Source organism: Eumetopias jubatus, unplaced genomic scaffold, assembly GCF_037043125.1.
Source record: "Eumetopias jubatus isolate StellerSeaLion01/CBP00866 unplaced genomic scaffold, mEumJub1_p1.0 scaffold_1, whole genome shotgun sequence".
NCBI lineage: Eukaryota > Metazoa > Chordata > Mammalia > Carnivora > Otariidae > Eumetopias > Eumetopias jubatus.
In genome coordinates, this window is record NW_028274807.1 from 183,908,556 (window position 1) to 183,926,703 (window position 18,148).

The following is an 18,148-nucleotide window of genomic DNA, read 5'->3' on the forward strand; positions in this document are numbered from 1 at the left end:
CTCTAAGTGTAGGGTGATAAACTCACCCTGATTTTCCCAGAACTTATCCAATTTTAGTACTGAAAGTACTGCTTTCCTGGAGAGCCCATCAGCCCCAGGCAAACCAGGACAGATGGTTACCCTAAGTACACATTTAGTGCTTCATGAGGCCAAACTGAACCACTCTCTGGTTCTTCCAAACTTCCCCTTCTTTCTCAGTTCTGACTTTTTCTTCTTGCCTCAACGCCTTTTCCCCAACCTTATATTCAAATCCTACTCTGAATTCAAGAACCACATTTAGTATCCCCATCACCAAGGCTAGATGATGGTGTTACCTATGTTGATACCAATAGTGCTAATATGAACTAACCTTTATTGAAACTTCTGTAACATTTTGAGTGGATTTCCATGTATAACCTTCATTACCCTAGATTATATAAATTCTACAATTATCCCCATTTTACAGAAGAATAAACTGAGGCTTTATTGATGTGGGACTGCATCGTGACGTGTCATCGGCTAGACTGGAGAACACAGCTGTCCAGGTAGGTCCCTTCAATGTGGGCTTCATCTCACCAGTCACATAAGCTGCAGTGACCGTTCCAAAGAGTTGTATTTAGCTCACAGCAGTTTTCCCGTAACGAAGAGGCCGCTGTTGGAAGTTGGGTTGGCCGAAAGGCTTCTCTTTGAAAGCAAAGAGAAGGCGAGGGTGAGTAGCACCAGCTAGAGCTGCCTGGAGAGCCTGGACGCCTAGCCGGCTCTCTTCTGCCACCTAGCGCTGCTCGGAATTAAAGGTCACGCTCTGTTGGAAGGTTGCTGACAGTCTCTCCTGCCCACTAGGAATCTAGTTGTCTTTTTCAAGGTGTATTCTTTGTGTGAGAGTAAACGTTCGTCATCTCTAGGCATTTTTCACGACTTTTGAAATGTGGCCACGTCTTGATCTTTTAGAAAATGGGTTTTGATACTCCAGTGCATCGAGAAATAAAGCTAAACCGAGGTGGATTTCAGATGTATTTGATGAATATGAGCTTCTTGGAATCCATTTCAGTTTCAGAGTCAGGCGTTTGACAATAATACAATGCAGGCTCCTTTAGTAGAATTTTACCTGTGGTTTCTGTCATCTGGCTTTTCAGAAATCGGTCCTTTTATACAGTGTGAGGTTGGACAAAAATGAAGTCAGAAAGCTCCAGGGCAGTTTTTGAACTTCGGCCTTCAGTCTTAGATACCCAATTTTAGGGAGCATTTTGAGGGAAAAGATGATGTTCTGTACTTCAGTACTTTCTTGGGGGATATAACGAGAATACAGCCATTGTTCCCTTTTAGAGATACAGAAAAGCCCCTAAATTTTCCACTTACTGGAGTCTCCTGGTCTCCTGAGGGTGTGTACACGTGTGAGAGAGAAAGAGAAAGAGAGAGATTCAAGTCTCTGGAAGTTTGTTTCCTTGACCTCTGAGCTTTGCAAAGGAAAGGGTTTATGTCTATATAATTGCTGTGATGATTGTTATATATTTAGATTTAGGAAGCGTGCCTTAAAAACCACAATATAAATCCTTGTCTTTTGAATGCATTTTTTCAATCATTTTAAAGTGGCACAATTAACTTACTGTTACAATTAACCATTCTACACACAAGCTTACATTTATAATAGATTTTTTTTTAAAGTCATCTTTGGAACATTCAACTCATTTTCCTATGTTGATTTCATGTAAATTCCTTGAGATACAGTAGTGCCTGTTCTGATTACCCCACAGCACAATGGACTTGGCCTGGCTATAACTAGCTGGTTGAAACAGAAAACTCTCATGGGGTTATAGAGCTTCTCATGTTAACAAATGTTACTTCTTACAAATGGGAAAAATTTTATTGAACAACTTTGTTGAAACAGGTAGTTATCTGTAGTTTGGAGGAAGAAAAGCTTCCCAAATTTTTAAGATTTGATATTGAAGAAAATTTAAAAATCATGTGCAAATGTCTCCAGAAAAGATCTAAAAATGATAGCCTTTAGAGATTCCAGTAGGACCAGCACCAGCTGCAGGTTCTAGAATTCAGCCAGGTGATGCTTACTGCTACATAAATGACAAAGCTGGAAATCTAAGTCAGGGTGGATCTCATCCTATAATTTTTCTTCCCGTAGATCTATTGTCATTTTATCTTAGGTGCATATTGTATAATTATAAAAACAATAGTTTTCCACTTTTAAGTACATTGAAAAGATTAAATTGTTTTATAAAACCATTCAATACACTTGTATTGAATAACAAAGAGATCCATGAATTTATTTAGGATTTTTGTTTTATTTTGTTTTGTTTTTCACATAGAATGGGTTCATCTGTTTGCTATGTGGGGTTATAGAGCATTGATTCAATTCAGTATGGCTCCAAAGAAGCAGTCTCAAAATGATGATGATGGTAATAATGAGAGGTTTATTGGATGCACGGCACTGTTCACAATATCTGTGTGCATTATCTTATTTAATTGGCATTCAGTCCCATGAGGTAGGATTGTTACTCTCTGCTTGACATGCAGATTGAATTCTCCAACTTAAGTACTGCAAGTAGTCAAGCAACTCCTACAGGCCTAGAACTTTCTGGCTCCTAATGCTGTGCTGTTCTCTTCCTCTGTCATTTGACTTGCCTTTTTCACCTTAGGGTTAGGAACTGAGTTAACTAGAGCAGGTGATAATGAAGCCAGTCCCTGGTTGAATCCTTAAATTTTTCCTATTTTCTTATTTCATAAAGATAAAGAGTGCTTTCATTTACTTCAAAGGACTAAGGTGTGTCAATATTGGCTGTTTATTTTCTCAGATACCACTGAGCTACCTGAGTTAGATGGGGCTGCACGCTCCAGTTCCTCATTGTCCCCACTGGCTGCAGGCCCTCACATGACCTCCTTGCTCCTTGATGTCCTTTACTTCGTGATCCCAGCTTTATTCTCAGGCCTGCAGAAAAGCGAGTTGATTTGGCAGCAAAGAGTTATGTATTAGAGATTTCTAATGTGTTAAAATTTGGTTGAGTTTTGAGTGAGTTGTTCATGGGATTTGCTCCTTTAGTTATTGTTTTAAAATAGTTTTAAAAAGTGGTGACAGAATGTCGGCGGCACATGTGTGAATCCTAAAACTTGGATTCAAAACTATTTTGAGATGGATAGTAAAATTCTTTCTCTCACCTTTCAATAAAGCAGACATTTTGAAGTGCTTAGTCTGCACTCAGGACACAGAAGAAATAGGTAAACACAAGATTGTACACTCACAGGTGTGGACCCTCACATACCCCCGTGCGTGTGTACCACACCCTCGGAGCCACCCCCCACATCTGAACCATAGAGGGGGCTCCAGTCTTGGCTCAGATACAGCTTGAAACAGGACCTTGAGCCTCCCGAGTTTTCTCAGGTGAATATAATAAGGTAATTGGTCTAAGTTATTGCTTTAAAGTCTCCTTCCTACATCAGGGTGCTATGATCGTGGAATTATGACATCTGTTTTCTTTCATTATGTCTCAAGAAGAAAAGGCAGCAGGATTCTTTTCATCAGAATTTTAGATGATAAGCAAAAATGCTAAACCTTCTTCCAAGGAAGGTCATATTAAAATGAACTGTAATGAATTTGGATGCTCAGAGTTAAGTCTACAGGGGTTAGGAAAGCACCATCAGTACCTCAAGAGGTCTAAGAATGAGTGTGGTTGTCATTCTTCATAATTGCACATGCAAGATTAAGTCTTCTACTTCATGTCTTAAGAATAGAATTAAAAGACAACCCTAGAGAAATTTTAATATGCACAAAAACTTCCAATGAAGATTAATATTTTATTTTACCCACACAAATTTAATTTTATTTTACTGGTAAGCAGAAAAATTTTGTTATTCTTATAAACTACTGATAATTGCCTTAACTGCATTAGCTTTGTTCAAATTTATATTGATTGCAGAGATCTAAATAACTTTAATTCCATAAGCTTGGTTTTCTTATACCAAGAGGAAATAGCACAGAGTGTATGTACTTTATTCTTTGCTTTCTGTGAGCTTAGTTGTTTTGAATATAAAAATCTAGTTTTCCCTAAGGCATTGAAACTGTTTTTGGATGTGTGTGTGTTTGTGTGTGTATGTGCTTTCATTTGTAAGGAAATTGGATGAAACCTGAAAATAGGCTAGGAACTTGATAACAAATGTGAGTGTACACTTATTCTCAATATCGATAACTTTCTTATTAACCAGGAAAATTAATTTAGCCTTTGTTTTGAAGTGAATATTTTTTATTAAATTCTTAAATATGATGGAGGAAAAGTGCTTTTCACTGTCAAATTTTTGTTACCAGTATTAAGTGAATGGAAAATTAAGGGGAATGCAAATAAGGGAGGAAAGAGGAATGATTTGAATACCTACTAATGGTCAGGCATTTCCCAGACATTATCCCAGTTAGTCTTAGGAAGAATTCTCTATGGTAGATGTCACAATCCCTATTTTGCTAAAAATGAGGCTAAAATATGGTCACGAGCTCACCACTAGCAGGATCTGATTTCAAGTGGCTTGAGAGCTTTCCATTTCACCATCCTGCATGGAAGAAGTCAATTTTTGTGCAAATACTATTTCTTATCTGTCTTCGCCATTAGACTGTAAGTTGCTTGAGACCAGAGATGGAATTTGCTTTCTTCTGTTCTCCATCCCAGCACACTTCCTAAATCCTGAGAAAGTGCTCGGAAGAGCACTGTGAACACAAGAGCACTAAATAGGAAGTGAGTGAACAAACCGGTGAAACAATGAACCTCACTTTCTATCTTTTGAAACGATGATTTTTTGGGCCACTGATTTCTCCTTACTAAAGAGGATGGCTGTAGAAGTTTAGGGTTAAGTCTACGACTCATTTTAGTGACTATATGGAAAGGAATATGTGAGTAGCATTTAAAATAATTATCTTCCTTTTAGATCTTGGATTTTAGGGCCCAAATAGCCAAATGTGTTACAACAGCATTTATTTAAAAGGTTTAGAAATAAGACCTGTTGAACCACAGTCTGTTCTGATTGAATCTCATCAAGCTCATTCCTAACAACCTCACATGCAACAGAATGTCTTCCCAAATGGAGCATTAAGTATGTGATAATAGTTTCCCAGCATCACCTCTAAAACCAAGTGTCTTGTGTAGTCTTAGTGAACAAAATTGGTAACCAGAGAAGGTTACTCACCATCCTCAATGTACTTATTTTATAATCATTGCACATATGCCAGTGCCTTGGAATCAGAAGCTGTGTTCCTAATACAGAGGTTCTTGAACTGTCTTTGGATAAAACATTTTCACATCTTTCATATATTCCAAGCTCACTCATTTTATGGTAAGTAGCTCAGGGACTTAGCGTCTCAGTAAAAAAAAAAAATATGCCTGTTTCGTACTTGGTTACTTTTAAGAAGATTCTTGAAATTAATTGATGAAGTATATGCAGGATTAAAATAATCCTACTGGCTTCTCTTACTCTTAAATGCAGTGCAAAATAACTTTACAAATTATCATCTTAAATGGACCTTGTGTTGTGGTCAACAGCATTCCCTTTTTCTAACTACTGGGGCCACTGTTCATAAGCTCTAAAACTGACAATTGTGCTTTTTCTGAGAGTTGTTTCTATTCGGTGCTTAATGCAATCAGTGGAAAGGCAGAGTACTGAATTGTGAATATTATAGCCTTATAATTACCATTTTAGTGTTTTGACTTGACATTAATTAGCTTCTCTGTGCTGCGATATTTCATACAAATGTACACAGACAAAACTGAAGGAATTTTGTTAAAACCAGGACTCGTGTGTTGAGGAGGATAAGTGTATTTTACTCCACCCCCGAGAAAGAAATCGTCTTATTCTACATCTCTTTTGTGAGAATTTACTAATACTATATACTTTGTATTTCTAATACATAGGCGTTTAAGTATTTCCTTGCATTTTTCCTTCTAATTCTAGATTAGAACACTGAACATAACAATTTTAGACCCTAATTGTGTTAAATTCTGCTAATTGTTATTAATCCATCACGGTAAAGATAATATAGAACCACCATAATCACTTTTTTAAATTCCTATTTGAACTTTAGAGTCTTAGAAAAGTCACCTTTGATCTTAAGTGGTTAATCTTTTCCTCTTCTGTTTGACAAGTTTGGTGTCTTTAATCATTTCCCTTATGTAAAAATAATTCATCTTTGCTGCTAAGCCTTTTTTACCTTGCATCAGGGAATTCTATGTTCTGGGTCAATTTTGGAAAATTGAGTTTACATCTCAGAACCGTTTGGCATGATGTACTTTTTCTTACTGTTTTTAGTAGTATTTTCATTAAATGTTATTTTTCATGGACATTTTAGCACAACGTTTATTCCCAGTATCATGTACATGTGGCACATCTCATTACTCGGCATGATTAAACAACGTGGTTAGAAACTTTCCTGCTAGGCAAAGTATGTTTTTCCATTCCATGCATATCCACGGATGGTGGTGGGACACCACCTTCTTCTTTCCTTTCTTCCTTTGTCAAATATCGATAAAACATCTTATACTTATCAAGCCCTGTGTAAGAGCTGAGGAGCAAAGATGAGTAACATACCAGCAGCCCTGGTTCCCCAAATCCCCCCAAATAGTAATTTCAGACTGAGATAAATGCAGGTATCATGGATGGCATGGGATAAGAACAGTGATAGGGAGGTGATGAACGTGCCCTAGGGTCTGAGGGAGAGAAGGGACCAACCTTGTTTACTGTAGCCATGGAAGAATTCAGAGCAGATGAAAAGTGAGGCTTGACTTGAAAGAAGCAAAGGGTTCTACCAGGTGGAGAAGGTGAGAAAGAACGTTCCAGTCAGGAGAACTTTGCCAGTGGTAGCTCTGAACATTAGAGGTCACACCATGTCAGAAAGTCTGGAGTCCAAGGAGCAACCTCTTCAGCACTTAATGTCTCTCAACCCTTGGGTAAGCTATTTAATGTACTTGAGCCTCAGTCTCCTTGTTGGTTGTGGGATTAAATCAGATACATACCAAACTGTCCACACGGTGGGTGACACATAATAGACACTCATTAAATTTACTTTATTCTGTTAGCTGGGTGTTCAGGGATGATCAGTTGGGATATCATCAGATTATTGATAAGGTCAATGAGTGACCAAAGATAAAATGGAAAAGAGAGGCTGGATGCAGGATTGTGAAGAGTCTTCTATCTCATATTTCTGTTTTATCTTGAAGTCACTGAAAGTTGATGAAGTACCAGAGGATGATGTGATCAGATCTCTTGTTAGAATTGTATTTCTTGGGACAATCTGGAAGACAGACTGGAAGAAGATAAAGCATGTTCTTCCCATCCATCAGGAATCCACTGAGCATCCATTCTAGTTGTCTTGCCCAGAGATGGTGAGAAGTGGATTTCAGCTACCAGGAAGGGGGGGAAGGCTTTCGGGTCTGCACGTGCTGGTGCTTGAGACACGGTGATTCCCGGGGGCGCAGCGCTCAGGAAGAGTAGCTTTGGGGTAGTTTCTGAGGCCTTGGGAGCCTCATCAAAATTTCCCATTGGTTGAGCTAAGACAGGAGGACGCTTACCTCCAAAGGAACTATATAATGCTCTAGGGAGGGAACAGCTGCCTTAGTAATGTCCAGGGACAGAAACTCAGGGTTTACACTCTTCTTTTGGACCTTTCAAGCCTTTCAGTCTAAAGAGCTAGTCTTAATCTTGACACGTAATGCTAGAGCCGCATGTCCTGGTAGGAATTTTTTTAAATACAGTTTTATCTTCTCACCCTCCACTCCTCCAGCAACCCTCAGTTTGTTTCCCATGGTTAAGAGTCTATTTTGGTTTGTCTTCCTCCCTGATGTAATGAGCACTGGGTGTTATATACAACTGATGAATCCCTGAACTCTAGCTCTGAGACTAATAATACACTATACATTAATTCATTGAATGTAAATAAAAAATTTTTTAAAAAACTACAATGAGATACCACCTCACACCAGTCAGAATGACTAAAATTAACAACTCCGGAAACAACAGGTGTTGGCAAGGACTTGGAGAAAGGGGAACCCTTTGCACCGTTGGTGGGAATGCAAACTGGTGCAGCCACTGTAAAAAACAGCATGGAGGTTCCTAAAAAAGTTAAAAATAGAACCACCCTATGCCCCAGCAACTGCACTACTAGGTATTTATCCAAAGGATACAAAAATGCTGATTTGAATGGGCACATGCACCCCAACATTTATAGCAGCACTAGCAACAATAGCCAGGTTATAGAAAGAGCCCAGATGTCCATGGACTGATGAATGGAAAAAGAAGATGTGGCATATGAGGGATGTGTGGGTGGGTACGGTAATTAGGTGATGGGCATTAAGAACGGTACTTGATGTAATGAGCACTGGGTGTTATATGCAACTGATGAATCATTAAATTCTACCCCTGAAACTAATAATACACTCTATGTTAACTAAATTGAATTTACAGGTGCCTGGGTGGCTCAGTTGGTTAAGCGACTGCCTTCGGCTCAGGTCATGATCCTGGAGTCCCAGGATCGAGTCCCGCATCGGACACCCTGCTCAGTGGGGAGTCTGCTTCTCCCTCTGAACCTCTTCCCTCTTGTGCTGTCTCTCGTTCTCTCTCTCTCAAATAAATAAAATCTTTAAAAAAAAAAAAACTAAATTGAATTTACATAAAAAATTTTTAAAAATACGGTTTTACATTTTTGTACTCCAAATAACATGACATGATGCACACATGCTCTAACAGATTGAAAGAATGAAGAAATGACTTCACCCTGTTGCTTCCACTCCTCATACCTACCACCGCCTTTCCCTTTACAGCCAAGCTTCCTGTAAGAACATTCCACATTCACATTCTGTATCAGCAAGGGTTGCAGGAGGAAACAGATGGCACATTGGAATTGGGGTACTTGAAGGAAGGTCTAATAAAGGAATTATTTATGAATGTATGGGCAGGGGAGAAAGAAACCACAAGGAACAGTGCAGTCCCCTGAGGTTTTTTCCACCTTAGAAATCATCAGAAACTTGAGTTGGTATATTGTGGATTTATAAAAAAATTAATTAAAAATTCCTATAAGTTGTTTTTTCTTGACATAAAGGAAGAACTTCAGATGTGTATTAAAAACTTTTAGAAAATTGATATATCTCCTTTTTCGTAAGTTGAAAGACCATGGTAATTTAATTTGTCAAGTCATTGTTTTACTGCAATCAGTGTTTTTCCTTGTACGGATATACTTTGTGTTTTACTCCTGTTTTATTTCTTTCTTCCGTATTTAGTTGAGACAAGCATGTGATGACCAATAATTTAAAATAATGTTTTAACAGTTAATATTGCTAATAGTTGATAGCATGATTTACAATAATGATTAATTAATGCAATTCAAATATAACTGCTCAGTTGGAGATTTAAGATTTAGTGGGAAATAACCTGACACATAAGTAAAATATTTAAGGTCAAGGAGCAGAACAAGCCAAAGCTTTTGCTTTTTCCTTTTTCCTGGTGTTTCCAAGTTTTTCTTATTCTCAGTCTTAGCTGAGAAATTTATGTACCTCCATAAGCCCCCAACTTATCTGTTGTATCTTCTGTACCCTTGTGGCCTTTTCTCTCAGTTCTTAAAAGGTAATTTGCCCTTTTGAACCACTTCTACCTTGTTTTCTTTTGCTTCCCTGGGTGACTTCATCTTTAAGGTCCTGTTTTCAGTTTTATCTTTATTGATCTTCCTCTTCCTTATTGATCTGGTCTTTCATTACATGTGATGTATTTGGGTATGATAAAGATAATTAAGTGTTGAAAACAAAGTCATTGATTTAATGCTGGAAGACAAATAGAATAGGAGCGCAAAGTTTAACTAGATTTCAACTCCAGGGGCCCACTTACGTCCAGGAGCAAACTGTACATCTGGGCATTTAAAGGGCTCCATGAATGTAAGCAGTGCAGTACCAGCTAGAACTGCAGGTGACACTAAAAAAGATAGTGACAGTGTCACCTCCTGTAGTTTGGGATTTTCCCCTATGGTGTTTACTCTTGGGTGGAACCCTGTTTGGACTCCTCGGTGCTACTCTTCGCTTTGTCAATAAATTGCTTTGACTTTCCCCATCAAGCTTCCTTCATCTGCTCTAAAGAGGGTTTTAGGTGAATCTAGTGTTTTTGTTTTTGTTTTTAAAGATTTCATTTGTTTATTTGACAGAGCACGAGCAGGAGGAGCAGCAGAGAGAGAGGGAGAAGCAGACTCTTTGTTGAGCAGGGAGCCCGATGTGGGGCTCGATCCCGGGACCCCAAGATCATTACCTGAGCCGAAGGCAGACACTTAACTGACTGAGCCACCCCAGGTGTTCCTAGAATCTAGTGTTTGGACAAAATGGTTTTAACCTTTTTTTTAAAACCTTTTAACCTTACATTCTATGGCACAAATACTGATTCATAGTTAAGATAGGATATAAGGACTTTTAGACAGCCTGCATTTCACATTCTTGTTTATTCAAACTACTTGATTTTAGGACTAAACTTAAAAATTGAAAATGTGAATAGACACATACCCAAAGATATTTCCACGTGGATGTACATTGCAGCATTGTTTACAAGATGAAAAGATCATAAACAGCCTAAATTTCTATCAATAAAACACTGATATCCATTTTTACTTTTTAATCTTTTTTTTTCAAGATTTTATGTTAGAGAAACAGTGCGCCCAAGGGGGGTGGAGGAGCGGGGGCAGAGGGGGAGGGAGAGGGACAAGTGGACTCCGATGCCAGATGTGGGGCCCTGGGGCTTATCTCATGACTCTGAGCTCGTGACCCGAGCCAAAATCAAGAGTCGGGCGCTTGACTGACTGAGTCACTCAGGCGCCCCTGACTGATATCCGTTCTTAATTCAAACAGAAAAATGTTATGTGAGTACTAAAACAAATGTGTTATGCTGCCATATAAATATCTCCAAAATATATTCAATAGGGAAAGAAAAAAAGGTATAGCAGTTAATATAGTAAAATCCCATTTGTGTGTAAAAAAGAGAAGGCTTGTGTTTACATATTTGTACAGGCCTAAAAGTGGAACTGGTGGGGGAATACTGAGGCCCCCCAGAATTGCCCATATTTTCATTACTTGTATGTGTTACTTTGTTTACATGCTTTGTTTACAAGTAAGTAATGAAGACTTTCTTGCTATTTCCTGGCTTATAACTGAAATTTGGATGGCATCCGTAAAGTTGGAAGACCTGGCACAGGGTATGAAGCCCAAGTGGAGTGAGAAGAGACCCTTGCAAAGAATCAGTCTGGTGTCAGAACCAATATAGAAGAGACGATGGCTCCCAATGGGGAGCAAGAGCCTATGTGGGCTGAGGAAGGTATCCACATGTGTGTGGTCTGGCACGGGGTATTAGAGCCCAAGCTGGGTGGAAAGGGCTTCCTTGAAAGAGGGTGGCCCAACAAAGAGAGCCCAAGTGGTTTGAGGAGGGCATCAGCATAGGGTTGGGAAGTGATGGTGATGGGAAACTGGTTACACAGAAGGAGATTGACCAAATGAGTATTATGGGAGCCTGGTTTCTCTCTCACAAGGAAAACACAAATATGGAAAGGGAGAAGACTAGATGTTGGAATGAAATTAAATGTCTTGGTTGAATTCATAGATTTTAATATATACATAGGTAGAAAAATTGAAATATAGATCCATCTATATATGTAAATATATATTTTTTATAGAATGATGGATGTAAATATGTGCATCTATATTATATGTATACACACATTTATATTGACACATACTTGAACTTGAGTGTGTATAGGTGTGTATGTGCGTTTGTGCTCCCTACCTGTGTCCACTGGGAATTCTGACAAGCGACAACACCCCAATAGCAGTGAGGACAGCTGGCCCCCAAATCTTGGCTTCTAAATATCATCCTCCACTAAAAAGAATCAGGGCTTCTTATAGAGATGGCTGATTCCAAGCCTCAGGCAGACAAAGTAGATTACCTGGTATATCTGGTTGTGCCAGAAAGCAAGAAAATGTTGAATGATGTGGGCATGTCAGCTCAAAGGATTCTTATTGGCCAAAGTGGGGACAAAGTGAAGGTCAAAAACAGATTATAACCCACTGAGTACCACAGGAAACCTAACATCAAACTGATAAAAGTAAGTGAATGGATAAATTGAAACTATGATGAAGAATCACGGATCTGTATGGTTTAAAGTACCTCTGCCAAATACTTATAAATTACCAAGAAAAAAAGAGCAACTTGACTGTGGAGAAATCTGGTAGAGACCACCATTTCCAAGTGATCAAAGTGAATATCCTCAGTCATGGGACAAATGGAATTCATGTGACATCTGATTGGATGCAGTGGAATCAACATAATCTCCGTCTTGCCAAAGAAACATCACCTGAGTCTAAGCTTGAGGGAACATGAGACAAACAAACTGAGGGAAGGTCACCAAGAGAATTGCTATGTAATCTTTAACAGTCTCCAAAGAAGACATACAAATGGCCACCAGACACGTGAAAAAATACTCAACATCACTTATCAGGGAAATACAAATCAAAACCACAATGAGATACCAACTCACACTAGTCAGAATGGCTAAAATTAACAAGTCAGGAAACGACAGATGGTGGTGAGGATGCAGAGAAAAGGGAAAAAGTGAGCCCTCTTACGGTGAATGCAAGCTGGTGCAGCCACTCTGGAAAACAGTATGGAGGTTCCTCAAAAAGTTAAAAATAGAGCTACCCTATGACCCAGCAACTGCACTACTAGGTATTTACCCCAAAGGATACAAACATGGTGATCTGAAGGGGCACCTGCACCCAAATGTTTATAGCAGCATTATCAACAATAGCCAAACTGTGGAAAGAGCCCAGATGTCCATCGACAAGTGAATGGATAAAGATGTGGTGTGTGTGTGTATGTATATATATATATATATATATATATATAAAGGAATATTACTCAGCCATCAAAAGAAATGAAATCTTACCATTCACAATGACATGAATGGAACCAGAGGGTATTATACTAAGCAAAATGAGTCAATCAGAGAAAGACAGTTGTCAAATGATTTCACTCATGTGTGGAATTTAAGAAACAAAACAGGATCATAGGGGAAGGGAGGGAAAATAAAGTAAGATGAAATCAAAGAGGGAGACAAAAGACTCTTGACTATAGGGAACAAATGGAGTGTTGCTGGAGGGGAGTGTGGTGGGTGATGGGGTAACTGGGTGATGGACATTAAGGTGGGCACATGATGTAATGAGCACTGGGTGTTATATGCAACTGATGAATCACTAAACTCTACCTCGGAAACTAATAATATGCAATGTTAATTGACTTTAAGGAAAAGAAGTGTCAAAGTCAAAGTATTAAAAAATGCAGAGGAAGTGTTCTAGACTAAAAGAAACCAAAGAAATACTATAACTAGATACAACATTTTATTCTTTCCTGGATCGCTTTTACTAGGATGGACAATATTGGGATAACTGGAGGAACTTGAATAGGGTTTGAAGATTAGATGTGATAGTAATAATATGAATTCCCCAATTCTGTGTATGTATTATCATATAGGAGAATGTCCTTGTTTGTGGGAAATACACTCTGGTGCTAGGGGTACCAGGCCAGCAATTTATTCTCAAATAGCTCAAGAAAAAAAAAACCTCCTTACGCTATACTTGGAACTTTTGTACATTTGAGATAGTTTCAAGATAAAAATTAAAAACAAAAGTGTGATGTATAATATGGATCAAAATGTATTTGTTAAACAAATGCTGTATTGTAACACTGATATGTGAAATCTAAAAAAGCCAAATTCATAGAAACAGAGACCAAAATGGTGATTACCAGGGGTTGGGGTGGAGAAAAGGGGAAGATGTTACTCAGACCATACCAACTTCCATTATAAGATGAGTAAGTTCTAGGGATCTGATGTACAGCATAGTGATTATAATTAATAATATGTAGGATATACTTGAAAGTTGCTCAGAGAGTACTTCACACATGTTCTTATCACAAACAAGAAAATGGTAGGGCGCCTGGGTGGCTCAGTTGGTTAAGCGCCTGCCTTCGGCTCGGGTCATGATCCTGGAGTCCGGGCATCAAGTCCCACATCGGGCTTCCTGCTCAGCAGGGAGTCTGCTTCTCCCTCTGACCCTCTTCCCTCTCATGCTTTCTATCTCTCATTCTCTCTCTCTCTCAAATAAATAAATAAAATCTTTAAAAAAAAAAAAAACAAGAAAATGGTAGTTACCTGACATGTTAGGTAAGGCTTTGTCGGTAATCATTTTGCAATATAGAAGTCTATCAAATCAGGGGCACCTGGGTGGTTCAGTCGGTTAAGCATCTGACTCAGGATCATGGGATTGAGCCCTGGGTGGGGCTCCACACTGGGTGTGGAGCCTGCTTAAGTGTATCTCTCTCCCTCTCCAGCTGCCCCTCTCCACCACCCAAGTGTGCACACACACACTCACACTCTCTCTCTCTCTCTCTCTCTCTCAATAGAAGTATATCAAATCAACACATGGTACACTTTAAACTTGTGCAGTATTATATGTCAGCTGTATCTCAAATTTGGAAAGAATGTTGTTTTTGTAAGCTCTGCAGTGTTTCATTAAATTGGACTTTGTGTAAGTCTTGAGTGAAAACAAGCAAAACGAAATGCTTCTACTAATTAAGTGTCTTTTGTTATTTTAATTATAGTAATGAATGAAGTCTGGACAAATACACGCTAAATTTTGACTTGACATATAAAAATGGCCAAAAATGATTATTTAGTATTAAAACAAGACTGTAATACATACTTAGTCATTTTGGAAAAATGCTCTTGATAATATAGTTTACCTTTATGCACAGTACAGCATTCTTTTACAGCAAGTCTTTTTTTTTTTTTAAGATTTTATTTTTATCTATTTGACAGAGACAGCAAGAGAGGGAACACAAGCAGGGGGAGTGAGAGAGGGAGAAGTAGGCTTCCCGCCGAGCAGGGGGCTCAATCCCAGGACCCCGGGATCATGACATAAGCCGAAGGCAGACTCTTAACTACTGAGCCACCCAGGTGCCTTATAGAGCAAGTTCTTATATAACTAAACCATCCTGGGCTCAAATACATCTCCAGATATGAGGTTTGAATTTTGACAAAATTTCAAAATAGTTTCTTGATTGCATCTGCCAACGCTCCTGCTTAGTTTTTCCTCATTTCTGCCTAATTCACTCTACCTTATGCCCCAGTCCCCAGTCAGATTAAGTAGAGTTCAGATGAACAATGACAGAGCCGTCTCTGCCACATGTGAGAACAAGCAGAATATTTTCCTTGAATTGAACTTAACTACATTATTGAGTAGCTTGAGAATAAAAATAAATAGGACACAATCTCTGCTTTAAAAGTGTGAGCAGTCTTTGCCAACAATGTCAGCTAGAGGTTTGCCTTGATTAGGCAGTAAATAAAAATATATTCCATTACCCAGAGTCAAATGAAGGCCATCTGAAATCCTCAGGTGCTGAACCCTGTATTCAATCTAGGGGTCTTTTTAAATTAACAAGTAATTATCCCAGAGTGGAAACTGAAGTAGAAGAACAATGCATTCCATTGCAGAATGTTTTTCCTGGCTTGCCTCTGAACAATTTTTAATTCCTATTCACATTTTATGGGGCCTTTTATCACTGCAGTTTTTGATGTAACCAAAGGCAAAGTTTGTGGAAATCCTCTGTATAAAATCACCAGTTAATTACTTCCAATTAGCAAACCACTGCTAGCCTTATCATTTTAGGTATTACAGGTATCTGAGTGAAATTGAGAGGCAAATCAGAAGAAAGAAAAATTAATCACTATATTGATCTCGCTGAACTCTTTAAAAAAAATCTTATCCGATAATACTCTTAAATTTTTGCATTATAGAAATTAGGCCCTCAACACAAAACATCCTCTAGACCAAGAGAGGGCTGTAGAATTTGCTCCTCTCCTGAGATCAGGGCAGAGCCCACCTTACCTGGTATGCTACATTGCAGCCCTGTAACCAAAGGGTCTGAACCCCAAGTGTGGAACAGGGCAGGGAGAGCAGCCTGTGGGATAGCCTTAGTGCTAGTTTCAGCTGCAGGTCAAGACAGAACCCAGGTTCACATGGGGCTGTCTGTGCCTCATGAAAATTATCTGCAGCATCAGTAAGGAGGATGTTTATTTTAAGTACATGGAGAATATACAGCTCAAATATTTAAATGTACATTTCATTCCTTTTGTTTAAATTTAAATGGAAAGCAAAATTTTACTTTGAGCGTGTGCATCTGTCTGTGTCTATTTACAAAATACACAATTAGAGGATGGTCTCATACATACGCATCCATCAAAATGATGCACGGGATCTCATCATTATTCCCCGATGTTTTCAATGTTTTTAACAGCTTGACACCCTACACAGCTTTTTAGAACTTGAAATAGTCATTTAAGATCCTTACTTTAGACATCACATCTATCATCATGCATTTCTGTACCTTAACATTTTTTTAATGTGGTAGCTTTATTTTTTTATTAACTTTATTAATCTTTGCTTCTATTAGGGAGAAGAAATGTGATGACACTGGAATGTGCCTCTTTTGTATGGCAATCTTTAAAATGATTATTTCCTGTCAGCAGTAGGAATTGGAGATTCTCTGGCAAATACACTTCTGCAGGCTCTCCCTTCAGCAATGTTTATCAGCTGCATGATAATGAGTCAATTTCTATGTAAATATAATCAGTATTTGATGGTGGTGAGGAAACCTTCTAGATTAAATGATTTTTGTGGTTCCTTGATTAACATACTTTATGAAACCATTACCATATACGCTACCATTGCACATTTGGAAATAGCTCAGCTTCATCTTAGGTCTTTCTAAAGATATGCGACCCTCTTTGTAGAGGAAAAAGTATGCGTGTGCTCTTATGCCAAGAAACTCAAGACAGCACACTTTGATGCACATGTATTTGTCCATTTAACATAGAACAATTCTTCTTATCTACTCCATGGCAAGCATTTGGTCTAGGCATGTATACGCCACCCCATCCAGAAAGAAGAGGTCCCCTGATCTCATGGAATAATCTATCCCAATGGGGAGGGAGAGAGAGCTGTGAAAACAAATGCTCTTGTTTTCTATAGTGATAGGAGAGGGAAAAAGGTATGGCGCTTCTTTCCCTTGGGTGATCTGGAAGGTCTTTCTGAACGAACTAACATGTGCTGAAACCTGGTTGATCAGGAGTCTGTGAACCTAAGAAGGCAAGCGATACAGGAAGGTCACAGGGCAGATGCAGGGTCCAGAGGAGGGAGTGAGTGCAGATGTTCAAGGCATAGAAAGACCAGTGCGGCTGGGGCACGGAGGAGAAGGAGCAGTGACGACAGAGTAGTAGAAGGGGGCATAACCCTCAGGGCTCCTGCTTGGGCCCGATAGGGGTGTCAGTTTTATCAAATAAAAATAGAAGAAACTGTTAAACTTGAATTTCAGATAAAGGATGAAAAAATTTTAGTGTAAGTATGTCTCATGCAATATTTGGTATTTTTATATTCAATCTGGCAGCAGCCTTATCCTTCCTGTCCATACAAGAACACTTTTGACTGAAGGGGTTGTTGTTGACAGCTGATGTGAGACAGCAGGCTAAAACCCAGTCCGACCCAAGCAAACCACAGGGTGTGGTCATTGTACTTACAGAGTTTGGATTTTTTTTCTTTTCTTCGAATTTCTGTAGGAAGCCATTGGAGAGTTTTAATTGGGGATACATCTGATTTAATCTGCTGTGGCTCTTGTGGGGAGAGTAGATTCTACATGAAACAAAGTATAACCAACACCATTAGGTGGGAGATGGGGTGAGTGGATGGCAGCGAGATGAAGGCAACACAGGACTCTTCTTTTGTCTTTGATAAATGTTTGGTTGGGATTGGCGCATAAATATTAACAAAAAACCCAGTTTCCTTACTTCTAGAGGCCGCTCTCTGCACATAGCAAATATAGTTCAATGCACACACATCTTTAAATAAGTCTATAGATAATTAAGAGTTGACTTTCGATTGATTGACAAGCCCAGTGTTTTGTGTGTTTTTTTTTTTTTTTAGGTGCTTAAGTAATAATTTCTACCTTGCAGTTTGCTCTGTGCATTTCTCTAATCCTTTTCTTCTCAAAGCATTTTTAGAGTGCCTTGAGGAGTTTGTAGGACCAGGACATTAGGTCCACATAGCACCTACTGTCAGCG